Source organism: Schistocerca piceifrons, chromosome 4 (assembly GCF_021461385.2).
Source record: "Schistocerca piceifrons isolate TAMUIC-IGC-003096 chromosome 4, iqSchPice1.1, whole genome shotgun sequence".
Classification (NCBI taxonomy): domain Eukaryota; kingdom Metazoa; phylum Arthropoda; class Insecta; order Orthoptera; family Acrididae; genus Schistocerca; species Schistocerca piceifrons.
Genome location: NC_060141.1, coordinates 40213662 through 40225205, shown reverse-complemented (window position 1 = coordinate 40225205; position 11544 = coordinate 40213662).

Here is an 11544-nt window from a genome sequence, read left to right as displayed (position 1 = left end):
GATTTCAGTCACAGTTAGCAGTCGCAAGTAGCATTTCGTCTCGCGGGCCCCGAGGAATCGCTTCATGACGTCATCAGTAAGGCTGAAAGCGTGACAGCGCTGCCTGGTGACTAGACCTGTAAACAACTCTGTTAACGTAAGTGACGTCACACGTTGGCCACAGCGTTTGAACAACTTGCCATCAGCTATTGTTTTGGAACGTCAAATCAATCCAGATTGTTTGAATGAAGCTTCCATTAACAGAATTAAATGTAGAAAGAAGGTTTGAATGCGAATAATCTGGATTATGGTGACATAATAATCCGCAGCGTAGTCAAAGTTACACATTAGAGTCTTACGTGATTGATTGAAGCCAATTGATAACAAATTATTGGTCGAAAGGCAGAGTGATTTATAGCATAACACATACTACGCATTGAGGACAATGTGTATAAATGTTTTTAACGCATTAACTGCAGCTTACCAATGTAGGCTAACTACCACTGAGACGTTTACAGCACGAATTTGTCTTTGAACCCATACCAGCAGTAGCAAATGCGGAAAAACAAATCAAATATGGTAAAGGATACGTAGTGGAACGCCCATTGCATTTTTCAACTTAGTGTACGATATCTGTAAATAATATGCATCAAAACACGTCGGATGATTGTTCATTTTCTAATATATGTTTTTTGGGGATGACCCAGTAGTTTTATATTTTTATTATGAGAAATGCATTAAATGTGGGAAAGTGCATTTAAATACGCCGCAAACAAATATTAGGCAAAGCCACACGTCTGTCTGTTATCACAACCGTTATTTCTCATTCGCTGTGTTCCACAACTGTCGACGAAATTATCGCTTTTCAACCTAATGTAGACCTCAGACTATGCTACAAATAGTTATTACTCCAGCCAAGGTTTCTAGGGAAAGGGGGGGAAGGGGGCGAAATCCAGTATAGTGCTCTAGCCCAGATATGTGCTCTTGCCCAGTGTGTGTTACCGATATGCTTAAATTTTGATCGCTGTTTTTCTGTAAACAAACAGCTATATGCCAATCACATCTCCCTGTATGTAGTTTCTCAAAAATCCAGTTTATGTAATCTTAAGATAAAAAAAACAATGAGGGAATATTAATAGATCCAAGCAGTAAGCCTACTGACATCTCCAAATTGTAAGACTGCTATAGATGCAAGTCACTGATTGTTAGAGTGTATCAGTGGGACAAAACATTTGAAGTAAATCACAAAGCTTAGGTTAGTTCAACTATTACTTCTTAATGTAGTAGGCAGTCACAATTTTCTTCCGTATTTTGATGTACATACATACTACACAAGCAACCAAATGGTACCTGGTGGAGGGTACCCTGTACCACTACAAATCATTTTCTTTCCTGTTCCACTCGCAAACAGAGAGAGGAAAGAAAGGCTATCTACCATCGGAACCCAGATTTCTCGTGCCTTCTAAATTTTCTCAATAGTGTTGTACAAAAGAACATTATTTTCCCTCCAGGGATTCTCATTATACTCTCACATAGTTTGAAACTACTGGTAACCTATATAGCATCCAGACTCTGAGTTGCTTCAATGTGTTGCTTAAATCTGACCTGGATCTCAAACATTGGAGCAGTACTCATGAATGTGTCACATAATTGTTCTATACGGGTGGTGTAAGTGATCTTCCCCTCATTTCCAGTCACAAACTATATTCATCTTCCCAGAGGAAGGAAGTAACAACCCTGAAAGCTAGAAAGGTTGTTTTTTTTAAGTGCTGTTTTTCTCTCATACTTTTTACAAGTCATTTCATAATTTTACAATGAGTACTGTCAGCTGTTCATATAATGGTAACATTAAAATCCTGTTAATTTGAACCTTAGTGTTAACATTAACTAGCAATTGCATTCGTGAGTCAAAACATTATGTTTAATTATAGTTATAGAAGGAGAAGCTAATAAAATATTTTTTTTACTTTGTATTTTTTTATTACCTTAGGATTTTCAGTTTTCTGCCTGATGTATAGCAGCAACCTGTTAAAGACTTTCAATCAGAATGTGATATTCCATTCTGAATCGTAGGCAGGGATGTATAGTCTACATGGACATTGTTTTTACTTCCAGTATTTTGCAAGTTCATTTCACTGAACACAGTAAAATTACCCCTATTATGAACAACAAATACTATTAGGGAGTAAATATGTTGACATGTAAGTGAAAGACTCCGAAGGGCTCTGAAAAGACTTCTGTAAGAAGCTGCGCTATCAATTTTATACAATAAGTTTACTCACATGGATAAAAAGTTTTGTTAACTTGCCACATCAGATTTGAATGAAATCGCAAGCTTTTCATAGCAGCCTCCATCACCGTCACCAGTAATGGTACTGGTGTGGCGTACTGTAGCAGCACATTAAAAGTGAAACTTCCTGGCAGATTAAAACTGTGTGCCCGACCGAGACTCGAACTCAGGACCTTTGCCTTTCGCGAGCAAGTGCTCTACCATCTGAGCTACCGAAGAACGACTCATGCTCGATACTCACAGCTTTACTTCTGCCAGTATCTCGTCTCCTATCTTCCAAACTTTACAGAAGCTCTCCTGCGAACCTTGCAGAACTAGCACTCCTGAAAGAAAGGATATAGCGGAGACATGGCTTAGCCACAGCCTGGGGGATGTTTCTCATTCTGGAAACATTAAAAGTGTTTCAATTGAATTGATTCTGCATTATTTCTCTTGCTCATGTCCTTGACATTAATGCTACCAAGTTGTGTTCTTGTACAGTAATTAGTTTCCATGTTATAACATGTTAAATATAGAAAGTTTAACTGTAACCAAGCAGTAGTTTTCTTTGATGACAATATCAGTTCCAGTGCACAACTGAATTTCAAAATCTGTCTTGTGGGGTGAAAATCCATTACTGCTGCTATCTTGTGCTGACAATGAGATGACTTTCATAGAAATACTGAGTTATTTCATTTGTAATACAGTTTCATAGTTTTTGTAGTTGCTCACGATCTTTACACTTGCATGCAATGGGTGTAGCATCAGCATACAGAACTATCCTTGAATTTGAGGAGCAGTATTTTGTTATTTACACAAATCAACAAAAGAAAGTATCCCAGTACAAAGTCCTGGGTACCCTGTATTACCTATCAGTAATGTTAGATCTGTGTGTGCCACTCACCATCCTTGTGAGTGAAAACTGATTTGTGTTAGATAAACTGTGAACAATTATCAGCATTATTACCCAGCCGTTTTCCCAGAGTATTTACTATCTCTCTCTACAAGCAATTGATAGAGATTAGCTTTCCCATCTATAGCTTATCGCAGAAAGTTCAGTAACACCTTCAACATGTAAGGAATTGAGCACCAACTATTGGCACTTTTGCAACATCACCATAAGGTTTGATATCCCTACTGAAAGACGAGCAGAAATTTTTTGTTAATTGGTGCATAATAAGGTTCTTTTTTGGTATACCAGTGCTCAGTAATAACTGAAACATCTGGTTTATGAAAACATGCTATTATGTCCAAATCATTGTGCTTACTTCCTAGGCTCGTAAAGTTTTGGAAGATGATCTTTGTTCGCAGGTTGCATTGTCACCACATGTTTTTTCTTTTTTTGTTTGTAACCATAAATATCCTCATTAAGTAAATCAGATGTACTTGTCAAACTGGGAAGAGGACACAAAAAGGTCACACATGTACAAAATAATAATAAAAGGAAAGATTCAAAACGAGTTTCTTACAGCAAAATGTAAAACTTAATTGTTTTTGGATATATTACTTACTTATATCCTTCATTCAAAAACTTAAGAAGGCTGTTAGTTTAGTGTCTTCAAGGTATAATGCTGTTTCACTGAGCATCGCAACAATCAAACCTGAGATAGTAGTGTACTATGATACTACCTATGAAGAAATTGATGCACTGGATGCGAAGTGCACTGTTTAGTCTACCCAGCAGGTGTTCCAGAAGATGGCCCTGCACAATTCTATAGCATCATGAATATTTGTGTGGTATATACATTAGTGATATATTCATCACTGACAGAAAATTTAATAATCACATTTTTCCTTCAAGTTTCTGAAATGGCAGTTGATGAGATCATATCTGAAGAGACAACTATCAACCCACACTTTCAGCATGAAGTAGGACTACAATTACCAGAATTCTGAAATGTGGATCTAGTAAACCTAGAGTTGCTCTAGGAAAATGAGTAAGATGTGACATGTGTCCCAGATCAAAGATGAGAAAATGAAAGGTTGCTGTATTAGTTATAGCATACAAATATGCAGTGACTAAGAAGTGTGAAATGACTGTGTTCAAAGCTATGTAGACTTGTTTAATTCCTGGTTTAAGTCATTCACATTATTTCATTGCTGTGTTTCCTGCTGCCATCCATTAATACCAGAATGTCAACAACTACTTTGTTACTTTAAAATCTTCAACATGTTCACTGTGGCTGACGCAAAGGTCAATAAGAACTACTAGCCACGAGCTTTTAAGTGTCAGCTGCAGTGAATGTGCAAAACAAGAAAATTTTTGCAATTTAATTTAAAGTCCTATTCAGCTTCCTTTTTCAGGCGTGTTTATTTTTAAATATTAAAACTGATGAGAGTTTCATTACAAGACCCCTAATTTTGAAATCTGGATGACATCATCCCAGCACTGCAACAAAATATGCACCATACACAACATGTTCAATGCAATCTCTCCTGTCCACAAATTTGCACCTCAGATGTGTTATATGTAATATAATACTACAGTTAATTTTCCATATATCTGAGCAAAACGAGTTATTGTGTGTCCATGTTTATCTCATCTAGGCGTTGCATCTTTCCCTTAACTTCAGTGTGCTTTACAATAAAATTTGTATGAAAAGTTTTCTGTGTAAATTACCTATTCTACAGCTAATGCTTGTGTAATCCAGTGTGCCATTCAGGTGGGTTTACTGGTGTGTCAATATAATTGTCAGGTTTGGTTTGAAAGGGGTTCTTGAAATATATTCCCACATAAATTTTTATCTATTCTCGGTTGCAAAATATATTACACACTGTCAGTGCCATTTCAATGCAAAGATTTTAAATCATGCTGGGGAATATACCAATAACACAGTTGCAGCATACCTCAGAAATTTAATTTTAGTTGCTTCAACCAATGACAATTACGGACCAAGTCTTGCACTGCCTTGTTTTGTGTATTAACCCGTTGGCTGGCATGAAGGTGCCAGTGGTCACAGCAGATTGCTCTGCTGGGGCCAGCACTGATCTCATGGTAACAACCAGGTATCAGCAATTTTACACTTTAATCTTACTGAGGAAAAATATTTACTTATATTTGATATCCCTTACCATTTCAAGACAATTTTATGGTTTGCGGTATTTTTATTTAAATGACTACAAAGTTATTCATGAATTCAGTTTTAGATACATATTTAACTGTGTAAAAGATAATTCCTGAAACAGTAATTAGCATTCTAGCTGTATCTTTTTAGCCAAGGCTGTACAGATGCATATACTTCACACTAGTTCCTAAACGACTGCTTAACACATTGACTACCATGCTGCTGACAGCAGAGCACCACACTTAACGCTGTATTCCAGACCTAATCATGTCAGGGCCAAGAAATGCAGAAGATAATCTCTCAGGGAGTACTATAATCTAATAATGTAAACTTATAACTAAAAAGGCCATTTCCAATTATGTCTACCAAGCAAATTATGCTTTGAGTCAGTGATTTCTTTTGCCTTAACTGACTAGTGAACACGCATGCCATAGGATGGTGAATATTTATACTTTGCCTGTGAGAAGCAGCTATGCACATAGTCCAATTTATGTTGAAATTATCACCTGGGTATTTTAATTAAATTTGGTCTACTATAAGCAACATGAAAAAGGAATCAAAAGAAAGACACACACAGATTTAATTTCTTTATTAACAATGCTCGGATTTCCACATCACCATAGAGGTACCAAGCTGGATGCGTTACTCGTTTTTTTTACATGGCGAGTTTCCCCAGTAGGCCTATAAACCATGAAACAGACAAAAAAGCTACTTCTCGTTGTCTTCTCTTCCTTGGAGTTTCACTTCAGAAACATCCATTACAAAAACACATTACACTACTCACAAACCTGGATTCAGTCACTGCAATTCATATCTATTTTACTGTCAAAAATACTGACTATGATCAATGATTAATTGTGAACATTCAAAAGTTTTCAAATGTGCAGGTTACTGTTAGAATACAGTTACTACACAATTTTTGATCAGGAAAAAGTTACGATGATTGCAACTTAAATACCGAAGCCATTTGTTATGAGAATACGCCGTTACCACAAATAATCCACATAGATGCATTGAAAGAAACTTTACTGAGTAACATAATGCATCAGAATACTATAGGCACAAAGAATGAAATTTCTGTAGATTTACCATACATTTTACTTTTCTTGCGCATGATAAGATTACTAACGGAAGTTACTTACCGTCCATTGTCTGGAATATAAACTATCCTTTCTCGTCTGCAAAAACGTGCTTTTGCAGCAAGTATTATCAATTTTTTTCCGTGATTGAAAAGGTTTAACGCACACAAATACCGCCATCATACACAAATCCACGGCACAAGGCATCAGCATGCCATGTTCAAAGAATATCCGCGTTTCCAAAACTACCAGCAATATTGGCTTGCATGAGAGACGACGTCATGCCATGATATGACGTCATGATTCCTCGGGGCCCGCGAGACGCTTCTGAGTATGACACGTGCGTCTCGGGGGGGGCCCGAGGAATCGCTTCATGACGTCATCAACAAGGCCGAAAGCGTGACAGCGCTGCCTGGTGACTAGACCTGTAAACAACTCTGTTGACGTAAGTGACGTCACACGTTGGCTACAGTGTTTACACAGACTTGCCTTCAGCTGTTGTTTTGGAATGTCAAATCAATCCAGATTGTTTGAATGAAGCTTCCGTTAACAGAATAAAATGTAGAAAGAAGGTTTAAATGCGAATAATCTGTATTATGGTGACATGATAAATCCGCAGCGTAGTCAAGGTTACATATTAGAGCCGTACGTGATTGATTGAAACAAACTCATTACAAATTATTGGTCGAAAGGCAGAGTGATTTATAGCATAACACATATTACGCTTTGCGGACAATGTGTCTAAATGTTTTTAACGCATTAACTGCTGCTTACTAATGTAGGCTAACTACCACTGAGACGTTTGCAGCACGAATTTGTCTGTGAACCCATACCAGCAGTAGCAAATGCGGAAAAACGAATCAAATATGGTAAAGGATGCGTAGTGGAATGCCCATTGCATTTTTCCTGTTTATGTACGATATCTGTACGTAATATGCATCAAAACACGTCGGATGCTTGTTCATTTTCTATTATATGTTTTTTGGGGATGACCTAGTAGTTTTATTTTTTTTTTATTATGAGAAATGCGTTAAATGTGGGAAAGTGCATTTAAATATGCCACAAACAAATATTAGGCAAAGACACATGTCTGTCTGTTACCACAACCTTTATTTCTCATTCGCTGTGTTCCACAACTGTCAACGAAATTATCGCTTTTCATCCCAATGTAGACCTCAGACTATGCTACAAATAAAGTTATTACTCCAGTCAAGGTTTCTAGGGAAAAGGGGGCGAAATCCAGTATAGTGCTCTTGCCCAGATATGTGCTCTTGCCGTGTGTGCGTTACCGATATGCTTAAATTATGTTCGTTGTTTTTCTGTAAACAAACAGCTATATGCCAATCACATCTTCCTGTATGTAGTTTCTCAAAAATCCAGTTTATGTGATCTTAAAATAAAAAGAGCTCAATGAGGGAATATTAATAGATCGAAGCAATACTGACATCTCCAAATTGTAAGACTGCTATAGATGCAAGTCACTGATTGTCAGAGTGTGTCAGTGGGACAAAACATTTGAAGTAAATCACGAAGCTTTAGGTTAGTTCAACTATTACTTCTTAATGTAGTAGGCAGTCACAATTTTCTTCCGTATTTTTATGTATTACATACTACACAAGCAAACAAATGGTACCGTTCCACTCGCAAATAGAGAGAGGGAAGAAAGGCTGCCTATCATCCGATCCCAGTTTTCTCATGCCTTCTAAATTTTCTCAATAGTGTTATACAAACTAATACTCGCACATAGTTTGAAACTACTGGTAACCTATCTAGCATCCAGCCTCTGAGTTGCTTCAATGTGTTGCTTAAATCTGACATGGATCTCAAACTTTGGAGCAGTACTCATGAATGTGTCACATAAGTGTTCGATACGGGTGGTCTAAGTGATCTTCCCCTCATTTCCAGTCACAAAACATATTCATCTTCCCAGAGGAAGGAAGTAATGACCCTGAAAGCTAGAAATGGTTTTTTTATTCAAGTGCTGTTTCTCTCATACTTTGTACAAAGCATTTCAGAATTTTACAATGAGTACTGGCTGCCCTACATATAATGGTAACATTAAAACCCTGTTATTTGAACCTTAGTGTTAACTATCATATGCATCCTTGAGTAACAACATTACGTTTAATTATAATTATAGAAGGAGAGGCTAATAAAATAATTTTTTTACTTTGTATTTATCTTAAGATTTTCAGTTTGCTGCCTGATGTCTTGCAGCAACCTCTTAAAGACTTTCAATCAGAATGTGGAATTCCATTTCCTTCCAGTATTTTGCAAGTTCATTTCACTGAACAGAGTAAAATTACCCCTATTATGGACAAGAAATACTATTAGGGAGTAAATATGTTGACATGTAAGTGAAAGACTCCGAAGGCCCTGAAGAGACTTCTGTAAGAAGCTGCACTATCGATTTTACACAATAATTTTACTCACATGGATCAAAAGCTTTGTTAACTTGCCATATCAGATTTGAATAATATCGCAAGCTTTTCATAACAGCCCCCATCACCGTCACCAGTAATGGTACTTGTATGTAATGGTATGGTGTACTGTAGCAGCACATTAAAAGTGTTTCAATTGAATTGATTCTGCATTATCTCTCTTCCCCATGTCCTTGACATTAATGCTACCAAGTTATGTTCTTGTACGGTAATTAGTTTCCATGTTATTTTATTTATTTATCGTGTCAGAAGCAAACTAAAAAAAAAGACAATATTAGATACATTACTACATATATACATACATACATTATGGTTTATAAATTAAACTAGTCAAGAATGAAATAAATGATTAGACACAGATTGTGTTGTCAAACATAAGGTAATTTTAATCTATACAGTGGATGCCCAGAAATTTGCAACGTCCAGTGCACTTTGTGTAGTGTTTACGAGGTCCTCCATGGTGCACACAGTTGGAGGTAATGTGCATTGTAGTAGATGTGTTGATGTCTGCATGGCAGCTCCGCAGTCACGCTGGAGAGAGTCCACCTGGAAGCCCCACACCTCCAGATTACTCTTGGATCTTGTGACAGAAGAACGCAGGCGGTTGAGTGATTTACAAGTTGACCATTTTTCTGTGTGGCCTGGGGGAACTACTACTTGCGGGATCAGCCACTCTTCCAGATGCTGGCATCTGACCTGCCATCTCTTCTCCCGGTGTCGATGTGGAGTGTCAGCGAGTGGTTCTGTACTGTGAAGGAAGCTCTTTCTAGACACAAGTCTTTGCTGTGCCAGTTGGTGGCCATGTAGTGGGTGGGCTTCAGATGTTAATGCCTTCTTCATTTCACTCCGTGCTGCTGTATCTCTTCGGATGTCCAGGGGGGCTATGCCGGATAAGCAGTACAGTTTTTCCACAGGTGTGGCTCTTACACAACCCGTAGTGATACGACATGTCTCATTCAGAGCAACATCAACTTTCTTTGTATGTGTAGATCTGCACCATACTGGGCAAGCGTACTCAGCTGCAGAGTAGCAGAGGGCTAATGCGGATGTGCGCACTGTGTCTGGCTGTGCTCCCTATGTTGTTCCAGTCAGCTTCCTAACCACATTGTTCCTGGCAGCCACTTTTTGCTTTGTTTTTAAGCAGTGTTCCTTATATGTAAGAGCACGGTCCAGAGTGACTCCGAGGTATTTTGGAGTCTTGCAGTGTTCTAAAGAGGTTCCTTCCCAATCTGTCTGCAAGGTTCTACTAGCCTATCTGTTTCGGAGGTGGAAAGCACAGGTCTGGGTCTTAGAAGGATTTGGTTTCAATTGATTGTCCCTATAATAGGCAGTTAATTCTTTCAGAGCGTCAGTTAGCTTCCGCTCCACCCTCTCAAAGCTGTGATCTTGTGCTGTGATTGCTCGGTCATCTGCATATATGAAGCTTTGTGTTCCTTCTGGTAACGGCTGGTCATTAGTGTATATATTGAAGAGGGTGGGTGCCAGTACACTGCCCTGTGGCAACCCATTTTTCTGCTGCCTCAATCTGCTTCTTTGTCCTTGATATTCCACAAAATATCTTCGGTTCTGCAGAAGATTTCTAATTAGACAGGTTAGTTTATAGTCCTTGGTGAGGTTGTATAGCTTCAACAACAAGAGTCTGTGGTTGACAGTGTCGTAGATGGCTGAAAGATCTATAAACACCGCTCCTGTTATCTGCCACCTTTGGAAGCCGTCCTCTATATGCTGTGTCAAATTCAACACCTGTGCTGTACAGCTCTTCCCTTGTCTGAATCCTGCCTGTTGAGGGATCAGTAATGGTTCTATCATATCTGTAATTCTTTGGAGGATCAACCTTTCCAATACCTTATACAGGTGGCATAGGAGGGAGATTGGCCTATAGCTTTTGGGGTCATCCCGGTCTTTCCCTGGTTTATGTATAACTATAATTTTTCCTTTCCGCCAAGATTTTGGTATCTTGCCGCTCTTGATACAAATATTCATTAGCTTGAGTAGCCAGCACTTTGCGCCTGGACCAAAGTTCTTGATCTGTTCACTTCTTATGTCATCTACCCCTGCTGCTTTTCCGACCTTGCACTTATTTAGAGCTGAGTCCAGCTCATCCAAACTGAATGGTCGAGACAGAGTGTTTCCCTCTTGTTCGGGCTCCCTTTCCAGGGTTCGTCTCCCGATTTTACTGGTATGACAGGTTTACCATTTTTCAAAAGCTGGTATGCGATCTGGTCTGCCTTCACATTTGTATGCGTATTGGGTTGGGAGGGATCATTGTTAAGGTGTCGTAACAATCTCCAGGCCTTTTGACTACTTCTACTCATCTCACATTCTGTCATCAGTTTAATCCACTGTTCTCTCTTTGCCTCAGAGATTGAGGAGAAAGTATTTTGCGCAGCCAGATAAGTCTCCTCGCTATGAGGGTTTTCTTCATATAGTCGATAGTATCCGTACAGCAGAGCAGCTGTTTCAGGTGTCACACCCTGCAGATACATTGTCCTACGCTCTTGGAATTGATGCCCGGGAGCAATGTTTGACAGTTTGAACAAAGCTGTCATACTCTTCAGGAATAGGTCGCACAGACTTAATCTCCTTATCCAGCATCTTAGCAAATTTTTTCCAATCAGCTTTCTTGAAATTGTATCTCCATTTGAAATTCACCTCCTGTGGCCTTATTGCTGGAAGAACTTGACACAGTAGTGGCCTGTGTTGCGTCTTTG